The 15,151-nt window shown below is 40.6% G+C and overlaps 1 protein-coding gene across 1 annotated transcript in view; it reads right to left on the reverse strand.

Moving 5' to 3' along the window:
- The window catches only part of NKAIN4 (sodium/potassium transporting ATPase interacting 4), a 120,164-nt gene that overhangs the window by 46,272 nt on the left and 58,741 nt on the right, over positions 1 to 15,151 (reverse strand). The gene's annotated exons all lie outside the window — the stretch shown is intronic.

Here is a 15,151-nt window from a genome sequence, read left to right on the forward strand (position 1 = left end):
GCCCTTGGGAGACAGAATCATAAGATCATGCTATCACAAAATCTCAGAACTAGATGGGAACTTATATCTCCCATCCTTTTCACAGAAAGCTTTCAGGCAAGACTTAAAGAGGAAAAACAGAAATTCATATCAGGCACTTGTCTAATTCTCTGCCAGGATGTTCTGTTGTGGTTGGTGATGACATAAGTCATCCATCTGTGGGATGGATCCAAAGACTTAGGGGTAAAAGAACGTGGTCCCTTAAAACCACCCAACTAGATCTGTCTGATACATTTTCAATGATCTATCAGACTATCGAGTGAGAGAATATTTGTAAAGCACTTCGTACCTGGCATACGATAGGTGCTTAATAAATGATTATTCCTATCCCCACTATAAGCTCCATGGAAATAGGAATCATATATTAACTGAAGTTTGCATCCCTAACCCCAGCTTCTAAGATAGTGTTCAGCACATAGAATGAAGATGGAATCATAGATCTAAAGCTAGAAGGGACCTTAGAAAACATTTTAGAGGTCATTTCATTTTACATGTGAGGAAACTAAGACCCAAAAGAGTGATATAATTTGCCCAGGGGCACCCAGGTGATGTCAAGCGACAAAGCTAGGATTCGATTCAGGTAGTAGGACTCCACGTTCTTTTTCCACTGTATCACATCATCCAGTCCAACCTTTCCATTTAATCAATGAGGAAATCCTGATAAGATTAAGCAACTTAACCAAAGAGTTGTTCAGTTGTTTTCAGACACACTTAACTCTTAGTGACCTCTCTTGGAGTTTTCTCAGCAAAGATATTGGAGTGGTTTGCCAATCCCTTCTCCAGCTCATTTTACAGACGAGGAAAGTGAGACAAACAGGGTTAAATGATTAACCGAGAGTCACACAGCTAATAAGTGTCTGAGGCCAAATTTTTTCCTCCAGTAACATTTATTATATTTTTTCCTCAATTACATGTAGAAATAATTTTTAACATTTGTTTGCTGGCATTTTTCAGTCCAGATTCTTCCCTTTTCCTCCTCCCAATTCACTGAGGCAGCAAGTAATCCAAGATGTTATATATGTACTATCATGCAATACATATTTCCATATCTATCCTGTTCTGAAATAAGACACATATTACACATAGAAGAAAAAACTCAAGAAGAAAATAAAGTGAAAAATTCTGTTGCCAGATTTGAACTTGAGTCCTCTTGACACCAGGATGTGCACAGTATTCACTGTACTACCTCGATGTTCACAGATGTATTAAAGGGCAGAACAGGATTTAAAACCAAGATTTCTGGCTCCAAATTCAACACTGTACAGGTAATGAGTAATTGCTTATGTGAACTTAAATGATCTGAATGAAAACTGAAAGCTTTCAGGATTATTATATTATAAAACGCAACTATATTTCCTTTTTGAACACAGATAATTTGTAAAAATTAATGTGTTTGGGGGAGGAGGAAGAGGGGTGTGGACTAGAAAAGTACTTTGATGTACAGCTAGAGTATAATGTTACTTAGAGAAATTTGAGAAGAATTTTTATGAGTATAAAAGTCAGTTTGCCCCAACTACACAAGGAGCCAGATGAGAAAAGAAAAACCAAAATCATAATAAAAGGGTCTCAGGTTAGAGATAAAAAAAAAAATGCCTTGATTCTACAGCTCAATAGACCCTTAAGGACATATTAAATGTGGATTTAGAAGTTTCTTGGGAAGAAATCATCAAGGCCAGGGTAAACAACCAACTCTATAAGATGAGTTAAGTCTTCCCTAACATGAAGGCAGAAGAAAGAACTAGATAACCTTGAGGTCCCCCTGAAATCTATGATTCTATTCACTAGAAATGTCTGAAATTTAGACTATAAGAAGATGCAGATAGAGACAAAGACACAGATGAACAGAGAGTCAAAGAAAGACAGACACAGAGATAGAATTCCTCTAAGGATCATGATGCTTAATTAATGGAAAAAACACTAATTCTGGAGTCAAGAACCTATTTCTGACAAGACTCTAATGACCTTGACCCAGACTTGGCTGGCTTCAATTCTTCATCTCTCTAGGCTTCCATTTCCTGATCAGTTAAAAATGAGTAGGTTGGACTGATATGGACTCTGAGGTCCCTTTCAACTCTAGATCTATGACTGTAAGTCCCAAATTAAACTCTGAAAAAAGGAGGCAGGTGAGAAAACACTTAAGATAAGAATGAAATATTATAGCAATATAAAGAAGAAAAACTTCTATGGCATAGTATTCTATACTCTGGATACAGATTATCAGACCTTAGAGGGCCACTGAACCATAGAATCTAGAATGTCTGAGTTGGAAGGGCCCTTTTAAGATAGAAATTCAGAAAAGGAGAGGCCTTTAGAGTTGACCCCACTTATCTTAAAGACAAAATGATGGAGTCTGAGAGGGGTCAAGTAATTTGTCCTAAGATATAGTTTGGTAGTAAATGGCAGAATTAAGATTCCAAACTAGGTCATATAACTCCCATGTCTAATGTACTCTCCACCCTATTATGATTCCTTAAATATCGGCTTGATTAGTCATTTATTTAGTGAATATTTATTATATGCTTCCTGAATATAAAGCATAGTGATGGTCTGACAGAGATACAAAAAATTAATGAAACATCGTCCTTGCCTTCATGGAAATTATGCTTATTTGTTTTTGTCTCTTTTCTTCCTATTAAATAGAAACAATGGGATGGGATATCCTATGGAAATGCCCTAAAATAGTGTTGGCGAAGTATTGGCACGTGTGCCCAGCTGGCACTGGGGAGCTACTCCATTCCCCCTCTTCTAAGCACCAGAAGACATTTTTTGCATGCCCCACCCCTCTGCCCAGTCTCCCAAAGCAAGCATTTTCTCACTCTGCTCTCTCTGGTAATGGGGAGGGAGGGCTCATAGGCAGCTTGAAATTGCCCTCTGGACACCAAACTCCAAAAACCTTCACCAAGGCTGCCCTAGAAACTTGTGGGAGAACAGTGTAAATGAGACTGGAGGGAGAGGTTGTTTTTCAGTAAAGAAATCAAAAAAGGTTTTTTGGAGGAGGTGATATTTAACTTCAACTTTAAAGCAGAGGTGTCAGACTTTAGCTCTGGTAGCTAGGAACCAGATTAAAATGTAACAGGGAAGTGTTTAACAAAATAAATAAAAATACAATACAATAGAGATCATCTTAATTTGTGGTTTTCTAAATTAATATGAAGCCTGAAAGGATCTCTTTCTATTTCCTATGACCATTGCTTTAAAGGATGGGTGGGGTGTGAAGGCTTGCTGAGCCCTTTCCAGGGAGGCTCATCCACCTTTAGTGTCCACCTTTCACCCAACTCTCACTTATGGCTCCAAGAAGCTGGAGCATTCAAAATAGCATACCTGGTAAAATTGTCTTGGCAGGCAGGCTAACTCAGGTTGAGATAATCAACAACCCTTAAGCTTATCAGTGAGTTAGGGGGATGGCTACCCCAAGCATGTGAAGACTTCACCCATGAGAATGGACAGATGAAAATAATTTGTTCCAACTGGCCATGAAGGCAGCTGAAAGAGGTGCTCTGGAGCACTTAGAGCCTTGGTCAGACATTGAAGACCCTAGGGTCACCTACTGAATCCTGAGTCATTGCCAGCTATCTTGACTTTTATCTTGCCATTGGACTTTGATGAGTCTGGAAGACAGAGTGAGACTGATGACTGTGCAACTCTGCCTCACTTGAATCCAATTTCCTGCACGAGTCATCACCCTGTGATGTCACTGGTCCTCTTTAAAAACAAAGTAGGGAGGGGGCAGTTGGGTAGCTCAGTGGAGTGAGAGTCAGGCCTAGAGACAGGAGGTCCTAGGTTCAAACCCGGCCTCAGCCACTTCCCAGCTGTGTGACCCTGGGCAAGTCACTTGACCCCCATTGCCCACCCTTACCAATCTTCCACCTATGAGACAATACACTGAAGTACAAGGGTTTAAAAAAAAAAAAAAAAGTAGGGAAAGGAACAGATCCAGGAGAACATTTACACAGAGACTGATAAACTGTGGTACAATCGAACATAACGAACTTCTCTACTAGCAGCAATGCAAGGATCCAGAGCAAGGTTGAGGGACTTATGAAAAAGAAAAGTAGACACATTAAGAGAAAGAACTGTGGGAGGAGAAACATAGAAGAAAAACAACTGCTTGAACGCACAGGCCGATGGGGATATTATTTGGGGATATAGACATTAAACAATAACTCTAGTCCAATTATCAATACTATGGAATTAGGTTTTAATCAATAATACATGTAAAACCCAGTGGAATTGTGTGTTGGATTTGGGGGGAGAGGTGGGGTTTAGGGGGGTTTGGGTGAGAGGGAAAGAACATGAAACATTTAACTATGGGAAAATATTCAAAATTTAAATTTAAATTAAAAATTTGTTTTAAAGCTGCTGCATAAATAAATAGATAAATGAATAAATGAATGAACGAACAGATAAATGAATAAATAAATGAATGAAGTAAAAGCAAAGTAGGAACAATAACAAAGGATGAGTAAGAATTCAGAGAGGGAGAGGGCAAGTATTCTATATGTAGGGAACAGTATATGCACAAAAGCATGGAGGTTGGAAGATATAGGAAAAAGTAGCCCAGTTGGTAGGAGCTTGGAATACATGGATCAGGAATAAAATGAGTCAAAGATAGAAAGGTAGTAACAGGCCATGGCAGGGTTTTGTTTTTTTTTTTTAATTAAAAAAAATTTTTTTTAAACCCTTAACTTCTGTGTATTGTCTCCTAGGTGGAAGAGTGGTAAGGGTGGGCAATGGGGGTCAAGTGACTTGCCCAGGGTCACACAGCTGGGAAGTGTCTGAGGTCAGATTTGAACCTAGGACCTCCTATCTGTAGGCCTGATTCTCAATCCACTGAGCTATCCAGCTGCCCTACCATGACAGGTTTTGAATGACTCATAGCCCTGGGACATTGTAGGAACTTGTGCTTCAGTTAAATAAGTATCTTAGGGCTGAGGGAAGTTAAGTAAATAATTTGGCAAAAATCAGCCAACAAGCAAGATGAAGGCACTTCCAGGAGTCAAACTTCTGATTCCAAGTAGCTTGCTACTAAGGTCCCCCAAATCACCAAGAATCACAGAATCACACAGAATCTTAGAATGTCAAAGTTATGGGGCATCTCAGAGATCATCTAGGGCAGTCACTGCCTAAAAGGGAATTAGTTTAACAACATCCCCAACAAGTAGCCGTCTAGCTACCATGTGAAAATACTGCCCTCTGGGACAAACAGATAAGTGATCTGTCTTCCACATGACATCCCTTCCAATATCTGATGACAACTATAATGCCCCCACGTCTTCTCTTTTTTAAGTCTAAATACCCCCAGTTCCTTTAAATAGTTTTACTATTGTATGGAATCCATTTGCTTATCACCCTGATTCCCTTCTTCTAGGTGTACCCCATCTTACCAGTGCTCTTGCTAAAAATGTGGTATTCATAACTGCTTTCATGGTCTATAGAGTCTCACTATCTTGGTTCATCACCTCTCTTGACAATATGTTTTTGTTAATACAATCTAAGACTGCTAGAATTTGGGGAGTTTTATTTGGGTTTTTTTTGGGTAGGGTTGGTGGAAGAGAGTAGGGCAGTGATGGTGAGCCTTTTAGAGGAGTAATTCCCAAAGTGGGCGCCACCACCCCCTGGTGGGTGCTGCAGCAATCCAGGGGAGCGGTGATGGCCACACTTTTTTTGTACTACATTCTATTCTGAGTTTAATAATTTCCAGGGGGCGCTAACTAACATTTTTTCTGGAAAGGGGGCAGTAGGCCAAAAAAGTTTGGGAACCACTGTTTTAGAGGGATGGGTGATGTGAGAAATGTCCTCAGATGTGTGTGGAAAGGGGGAGGGGGGCAGCATGACTCCAAGTCCTTCTGGCTTTCTAGTCATAACCTCTGTGCTGGCAAGTGTGCCCACAGAGAGGGCTATGAATGCCCTCTCTGGCACATGTGCCATAGGTTGGCTACCATGGGGGTAGGGCTTCCAGATTACACAGTTGTCTCACATTGACCTTGTAGGTCTCGTGTGTGTCAGGGATTCAATTATATATGAGGAATTACATGTGTCCTCATGTATTAACTGTACTCCTGTCTTTTTTTAAAGGGTCTCTACTGGGCAAGGAGACAGAGTAACAAGGACAATCACAGAGCATAAACCGGTGTTCATGCCCCTAATTTCATCTATTTTATTTCTTGAACAGAAAAGCTGCAGTGCTTATAGAACAGGACAAGGAAAGATTCTTCCTCTATGAACCCATGTAACAATTTCCTTGACATTTGTACTCTCATCCTCATAGACATTTATTAAACTTGTAAAAGTAGAAATACTTAATGCTCTCTCACTTACCCAGCTCACTCAACTCCATTTGAGTTATTGCCCATCAGAGCCCCTTCTTCTGGCTGCTGAGTTAACAAATTCCCATTTTTTCTAGCTCACTGCTCTTATTGAGTCTTATCATAATCAATCAGCTAGCTGCTAATATTCTAGGTCAGCCCCTGATTTCTCAGGCTTAACTGAAGACCCATAAGATCCATGGAGGGCATTTTTATTGGGAATGGGAGGGGAGAACTAAACCCTGACCAGCACTAGTCAAGACCCTACTTGACTGATATGTGGTTTATCTCTTCCTCACAACATTGTAGCTAGTCACACCTCTGGGGTCAGTTGATTCAAGAATACTGATGATGCCCCCTTACAAGGAAATAGCCCATGAGTGAGGATGGAGGAGATAGCCTGCCCTATGGGTCCTTTCTCAGAAAGTATAAGCAGCTGTACCCTAGGCACCTGCCCTATGGACCAGTTTTCTTGGCAAGGTTCTGACTAGCTTCAAAGGGAAAACTCAGTAACTTTGGGCACCGATTGTCCCAGGGGTGACAGCTTAAGCAATAATATATCAAAACTGGAAATTTCTCTCCAATGGAGATTTTTCTTAGAAGCCTATCACGAAGTACGGAGACTTCTCTTAATAGTGCCCTGACACCAAATATCCTGGCTTTTGCCCCACAGGGTGACATAAAAACAGGAAAATCGAGGTTGCAGCTAAACCAACAGCCCTGGGATAACTTTTTTTTTTTTTTTAAGATTTAAATATATATATATTTTTTTTTTTAGAAAATTTTCCATGGTTACATGATTCTTTTTTTTACTTTCCCCTTCACACACACCCCCATATCCAACACACATTTCCACTGGTTTTAACATGTGTCATCAACCAAGACTTATTTATATATTATTGATAGTTGCTTTGGTGTGGTCCTTTCAAGTCTACATCCCCAACCATGTCCCCATCAACCCATGTGTTCAAGCAGTTGTTTTTCTTCTGTGTTTCCACTCCTACTCCACTCTGAATGTGGGTATCGTTCTTTTCCATAAATCCCTCAGAATTGTCCTGGATAATTAAATTGCTGCCAGTACAGAAGTCCATTACATTCGTTTTACCACAGTGTATCAGTTTCTGTGTACAATGTTCTTCTGGCTCTGCTCCTTTCATTCTGCATCAGTTCCTGGAGGTCTTTCCAGTTCACATGGAATTCCTCCAGTTTATTATTCCTTTGAGCACAATAGTATTCCATCACCAGCATATACCACAAATTTTCAGCCATTCCCCAATTGAAGGGCATACCTTCGTTTTCTAGTTTTTTGCTACCACAAAAAGCGCGGCTATAAATATTTTCATACAAGTCTGTTTATCTATGATCTTTTTGGGGTACAAACCCAACAGTGCTATGGCTGGATCAAAGGGCAGGCCGTCTTTTAGAGCTCTTTGGGCATAGTTCCAAATTGCCAACCAGAATGGTTGGATCAGTTCACAATTCCACCAGCAATGCATTAATGTTCCAATTTTGCCACATCCCCTCCAACATTCATTACTCTCTCCCCTGCTATCATTTTAGCCAATCTGCTAAGTGTAAGGTGGTACCTCAGAGTTGTTTTGATTTGCATTTCTCTAATCATTAAAGATTTAGAACACTTTTTCATGTGCTTATTGATAGTTTTGATTTCTTTATCTGAAAATTGCCTATTCATGTCCCTTGCACATTTCTCAATTGGAGGATGGCTTGATTTTTTTATATAATTGATTTAGCTCCTTGTATATTTGAGTAATTAGACCTCTGTCAGAGTTTTTTGTTATAAAGATTTTTTTCCCAGTTTGTTGTTTCCCTTCTGATTGTGGTTGCATTGTTTTTGTTTGTACAAAACCTTTTTAATTTAATATAATCAAAATTATTTATTTTACATTTTGTAATTTTTTCTAACTCTTGCTTGGTTTTAAAATTTTCCCTTTCCCATAGATCTGACAAGTATACTATTCTGTGTTCACTTAATTTACTTATAGTTTCCTTCATTATATTCAGGTCATTCACCCATTCTGAATTTATCTTGTGTAGGGTGTGAGATATTGATCTAAACCTAATATTTCCCATATTGTTTTCCAATTTTCCCTGGGATAACTTTTTAAATGCAATCCAGGTTCTCCAGCATTCCCTCCATTTAAACATTATGGTAATGAGCCATTAAATAAATGGTTTTCCAACCAAAAGAACAACCTACTCCAAAGTCCATATGCAAATACAGGCTCACTTGCCGAAGAAGGTGAGAACTTTATTGGGTGGGGATTCTCAAAAGGCAGAAGCATCAACATTTTTCTCCATTACTACTAACCCAGAGACAGGTTTAAAGGAAACCTGTCACTTCAGAAATAACAACCATATAAACTTAATTTGATGATCTGTGTGTTGGACTGGACATAAAAGCCCTCTAAGCTTCCTGGAGTTTCCAGAACCCCTGAGGTATAAATCTCAATTATAGCAGAATTTCTGGGCCTGAATAGCTGGCTTGGTCATCTACTACATGTAAGTACTGTCCTAGGCACAACTGGATTGCCAATTGCCAAATCCCCACCATATCCAGGTAGCAGTCCTGCCTTTCACCTTTAATCTTAAGATCTAAGAACAGGAAAGGTCCTCAGAGGTCTAATCCATCTCCTGAAAAAGCAACTCCTCTACATTATCCATGGCAAGTAGGAAGGAAGGAAACCAGCACTGGTTAAGCAATTGCTATGTGCCATGCAAAGAACTAAGCACTTTACAAATATTATCTCATTCAGTCCTCACAATGTCTCTGAGAGGGAGGTGATGTTATCCCTATTTAACAGTTGAGGAAATGGAGGCAGACAGTGGTTAAATGACATTTTCATGGTCGCATGCCAAATAAGTGTGGGAGGCCCCAATTGAAATCAGGTCTTACTATCTATTCTAACCAATGTTCCACCTAGCTGCCTCATGGAATAACAAAGGAAGACATAAAATGAGGCATAACCTACTAACTCCTGAGTACTACTAACTAACCCTCCTTTAAACAGCTGTAATTGCTAGAATGTTTTCCTTATTATCAAAGTGAAATCTGACTGGAACTTACACTCACTGCTTCTAATTCTGCCTTTTAGAGCCAAAAGCAAAATATGTCACTGAATCTTTGAATTCCAGAGTTTGAGTTGGAAGAAATTCCTTAGAAGCCATCAAGTATGACCCATACCTGAGAAAGCTTCCTTCCTATAGCACTCCTAACAAGTGGCCATCTATCCTTTGATTGAAGATCTCCAGTGACTACCTAAAGTAGCCAGTAGCTATAACTGCAGAGTTTTTCATCCATTTAAACCAGTGATTCCCAAAGTGGGTGACACTGCCCCCTGGTGGGTGCTGCAGTGATCCAGAGGAGCGGTGATGGCCACAGGTGCATTTGGGGGCGGTGAATAACTGTAAGGGGGCAGTGATGGTATGTGACAGGGGGTGCTAAGTAATATTTTTTCTGGAAAGGGAGCAGCAGGCCAAAAAGTTTGGGAACCACTGATTTAAACCTAAATTTGCTTCTTTGTAACTTTCACCCACTTCACCCAGTTCTTTCTTGGACCAGTCAGCCAAGTCTAATCTTTATTCCATATGATAGCTTTTCAAATGCTTGAAGACAGTTCCCTGATCAATGTAATAACCAGCCATGATTCCAGAAGAAGGATGATGAAGTTTGCTATCCACTTCTTGACAGAAAGGTGATGGAATCAAGATGCAGAATGAACCCTACATTTCCAGACACAGCCAATGTGGGAATTAATTTCACTTGACTATGTATATTTGCAAAATGGGCTTTATTTTTTTTTGTTGTTCTCCCTCCTCCCCCATGAGAAGGAGTTGAAGGATGAAGATAGAAAGGGGAGCAAAATTTTTTTTATAAGTCAGTGTCATCTTTTTTCTTTGAAAATGGAAAGAAAAAAGGGGGAAGCTGGGTAGCTCAGTGGATTGAAAGCCAGGCCTAGAGACGGGAGGTCCTAGGTTCAAATCCGGCCTCAGACACTTTCCATCTGTGTGACCCTGGGCAAGTCACTTGACCCCTGTAAGGGGGGAAAAGGAGTTTTATGGATTCAATATATTAAAAGGTGGTCACCAGAGGATTGAACTATTATTAATCCTCAATTAAGAATAATCTCAAATCAAAATTGACTTTTATGTAAATTTATTTACATGAGAAAAGAGAGAGAGAAAGACATTAAGAATCTATCTCACTGATTAGTCCAGGTAGATCTTAACCCTTAGCTGAGGGCCTGAGGCTCAGAGGTGAATAGAACAAACTCCACTCACAGAGTCTATAAAAGGAAGTTTCCCAATAGAAGTTCAGGAATATTCAGTCCTTAAACTCACCATGTGGAACAGTCTCAGTCACTAACCAGCGAAGCTCCCTCAGTTCTCCTTCACTACACCAGTGGCAGCCTCATCCCCCTCCTCTTTGGAAGGGGTCACATATATGTCACTTCCAGTGCCTTCCCTTAGCCTTCGTGTCCAATCACAATAGACGCTTTCTCATAGAAAACATAGGGGGTGGTGAGTCAATTCTGATTTGTTACTCACTCTAGCACAGTGGGTTAGGACCTCCCAGAATTGGAAGGTGCTCTCACCTTTGGTGATTAAATCTAAAGATGGGCAGTATAGACTTAATCCAATTATCACACCCCCATTGCCTACCCTTACCACTCTTCTGCCTTGGAGCCTATATACAGTACTGACTCCAAGATGCAAGGTAAGGGCTTAAAAAAAAAAAAGAAAATGGAAAGAAAAAAATAAAACATCAAAATGAAGACCAGATAAGCAGGACAGATTTGTCCTGCTTTGAAAGCTACCTGTGGATCTCATATTCTTAAAAAGAAAAGCAAACTGTACATAATAAAGACCTGTAGTTTTATGTACAATCCTGTTTTTCCTGTTCCTCAAGGAAGCCCTGAATTTGAATCCTACCTAGGGCATTTACTAACTGTATGACCATGAGTAAGTCACTTCATCTCACTCAGTCTTGGTTTACTCATCTATAAAATGGAGGTGATGATAATTGTACCCACCTCTCAGGGTTGTCATAAGGACTAAATGGGATAATATATGCAAAGCACATTGCAAACATTTAAGCACTATATGAATGTTAGGAATGACTATCATTACCATTGCCATCTCTCACCTCCCCATTGTTTGGTGAATGTTGCTGTTTCTTTGCCTTCTTCCAGGCACATCTCTATTATGCTGCAACTACCTGTGTGTTTTCTACTAGAGAAGGAGGTTTTCACAATGGTAAAAAGAATGCTTCCCTGTGAATCTAGGAGGTCTGATTCAGGTCCTGTTTCTGGTATCAGACCATCTCCATGTTAGGATGAGGAAGTCACTTAGCCTTGCTGTGTCTCAGTTTCCTTATTTGTAAAATGGGGCTTGTGGTTTGGTTGTTTCAGTAGAGTCTGACTCTTGATGACCCTATTTGGAGTTTTCTTAGCAAAGATACTTGAGTGGTTTGCCATTTACTTCTCTAGCTCATTTTATAGATGAAGAACTGAGGCAAACAAGATTAAGTGACTTGTCCAAGGTCACAAAACTACTAAGGGTCTGAGGCCAGATTTGAACTGGGCAAATGAATTTCCTGACTTCAGTCCTAGCATTTTATCCATGGTGCTGCTTAACTGTCTAACCTCATAACAGTGTCCAGGGAAAAGAGTTTTATAAATTATAAAATATGATCTAAGTATGATCTATCAGCATCATGTCTCAACTTAGGCATCAGAACTGGGTGAAAAAAATACTTTTATTAGAAAGCAGCAAACACTCTCAAGTCTCTGATTATTTTTTTTTTAAGGCACAAGCCAATAAAATATTATCACCAGGAACCATTATGAAAGCATGATCACATTAGCATTCAATTTTTCTATGCCTGGATGGGTAGGTTAAAACAATTGAAGCGATAATATAGAGCAATGAGAGAACACTATATTCAGGTAGCTGAAGCCAGTAAGTGCAAGCAGACTATACATCACATTCAGAATTCATTCTCTCCTTATACTATCCTGAATGCCCCACCCCACCAATCACAGGCTCCTAGGGATGGGAGGATGGTCCCAAGCCACACAATTGGATCAGCGTGTTTGCTGATTCTGAAGCCCAGATTATCACAGATCAACCCAGTCCCTCTCCCCCCCAGGATAATGTGCCTGTCTCTGAGCTGGCAAAACTGCTTGGGGGAGTGTAATAATCAAAACTGGTTGGCCAAAATGTAATAGTTAAAAATTTGGTTTGACAAAAATAATAAAGAATTGTTGTGGTCATTGTTTATAAAAATTAAACTATGAGTCAGTAGGCTTTTAGCAGCTTTATTTACAGCAAGGTAGAGATATTAAAGTGGGAAATATAGGAAGGGGGTAGAAAAATATCACCTAACTAAAAATACCCTAAGTCCTAATCCTAGAGTCTCCAGATTGCAAATGTGAATCTTAATTCGATTCTCACCAGAATCCAAAATCCAGATCTGGAAGCTAAAATCCAAAGAGCCAAAGACACCGAAAAACCCACTGAGAACCTTCAGCTCACACGAGACGAAGACCCCCAAGAATCCCACCAGAGCTCATGCTCCCTAGGCTAAGAGCAGCTAAGAATGGAGAGTCAAAAATGTGCCAAGCATGAAGAGAGCTAATCTCTCTCAGGCTCCCGCTTATATACAGTTTTCTCCACCCATCAGCTCTCCTCCTCACATCTCAGGAATCAATCACATCCTTTCAATTTGCCTAGCACTTGGGGGGAGGGTGGGGTGCTATTGGCCTTTTAGGGGGTGAACTTTCTTTGTTAGTGATTTAGTAAGTGTTAAGTAGAGGTACTTTAAGTTCTTGATTAACTTAAAATAGACAAAGGGAATGGGTGGTTTTGGTTGTTGCAGTTGACTCCGACTCTTGATGACCCTATTTGGGTTTTTTTTGGCAAAGATACAGGAGTGGAACAGTTGCAGGATTTGCAAAATGCCCAGGGAATACTACCTGCCCTGGTCTCTGTTTCCAGGTGAGGATGGTAATAGTGATTAGCAGGGTACATAGATGGTAAAACGTTACCACAAAATCTGACCAGTGCAACCAATTCTACCCACTGCCCTTCCAAGCTTTTCAGACTTCTCCCTGGCTCTTCTCCTTTATTCCTTACACACCCTCCTCCTGCAATCATATAATTACACCAGCCAGTCTTAACAGTATTCACTGGCAATGTTTACCTGGCTTCCCTTCCTTAAATAGCCTGGATCCTACAGGCCAGTGCCTAATCACTGACGCCATCCCAGGATGCTCCTCCTTAGAGGTCACCATCCCCTCCCATTGGCTCTTCTTCTTTACATCTCCCTGTGGGCTACAGTCATGTGTAGCTCTCTTTACCAGGTATCAGGAAAGGATATGGACAAGATGATATTTTTTCCAATTTGGCTGACATATAACTATCTTTCATGGAGAGAACAGGCAAGAGGAGCTTTGTAAAACTGAAAGATCTACGTAGCCTTTCACTCAACTAATGAAATATCTATCTACAAAGACTTTTTTAAAACTCTTCTCTCTTAGAATCAATACTGTGCATTGGCTCCAAGGCAGAAGACTGTAAGGACTAGGCAAAGGGGATACACAGCTAGGAAATGTCTGAGGCCATATTTGAACTCAAGACTTCCTGCCTCGAGGCCTGGTGCTCTATTCACTGAGCTAGCCCTACAAAGACTTCTCTACTTGAGATTGGAAAGAAGACAGGAGACAGGCACATCCCACAGTCTAATGTTGTTACTAGTGCCATTCATGGCAAAACTGACAAAAAGCCATGCAGGTCAGCCCAGTGTGGGAGTTCATGAATTTATAAGTGATTGAGGGAAAATAGCCAGCCCAAACTACCATCTGTGACAAAGAAGGTGCCCAGGGTGGGAGTGGGCAGCTGGGTAGCTCAGTGGATTGAGAGTCAGGCCTAGAGACAGGAGGTCCTGGGTTCAAATCTGGCCTCAGACACCTCCCAGCTGTGTGACCCTGGGCAAGGCTCTTAACCCCTTACTGCTCTTCTGCCTTAGAACCAATACACAGCATTGATTCTAAGACAGAAGATAAAAAAAAAAGAAGAAGGTGGTGCTGGTGCTCTTTCATTATGAAAGCAGTAGCATTATGGCAGAAATTGCAGAACAAGAGAAGCCCCTTCCAAGCAGTTAAATCCAGATAACTCAAGAAAGCTGCAGGTCTGGAACCTTAAACATCCTATCAGCGAGCTCAGCGTCTGGCACTGCATAGTTAATGAAACATCAAAAATGCAGTGTGACTTCCCTTCACCCTCCCGATTAAAAAAAAAACACACTTTCTTTCATCTACTGTATTCTGCCTGTCATGCCCAGTGAATGCTTGATGAATGCTGACCTCATTGATATGAACAGCGACAACAACAATGAGCTAACAGACAAATGGGGGCCAGGGGTTAGCGGTTTAAAGTCTAATTGGTTAGCACTGAGGCCAGAATTTGTGAAGGGCATTGACTAAGGGAATGCCCTCAGGGAGCTCGGTAATCCCTCTGAAAGAGCAATTAGTTATGGAATTAAGAAATCTCATTTCCCCTACCTGGAAAGGGCACCCCAAAAGACAGAATCCCAAGAAAGACAACATCTGTAACTTGACATTTGACCCAAGCCTTCTGGCCCCCTGAAAAAATATCCAGATCTGAACCCGGACCAATTAGTCTCACGGATTCCCTCTCTGAACTCTGTGTTCTTCCTAGTTGGCAATTTACGGATGGTTTGGGCCTGGCAACTTCGGTCTCGCTGGTTCAGAGCCAGTCCACGTGTT

Source organism: Gracilinanus agilis, chromosome 2 (assembly GCF_016433145.1).
Source record: "Gracilinanus agilis isolate LMUSP501 chromosome 2, AgileGrace, whole genome shotgun sequence".
Lineage (NCBI taxonomy): Eukaryota > Metazoa > Chordata > Mammalia > Didelphimorphia > Didelphidae > Gracilinanus > Gracilinanus agilis.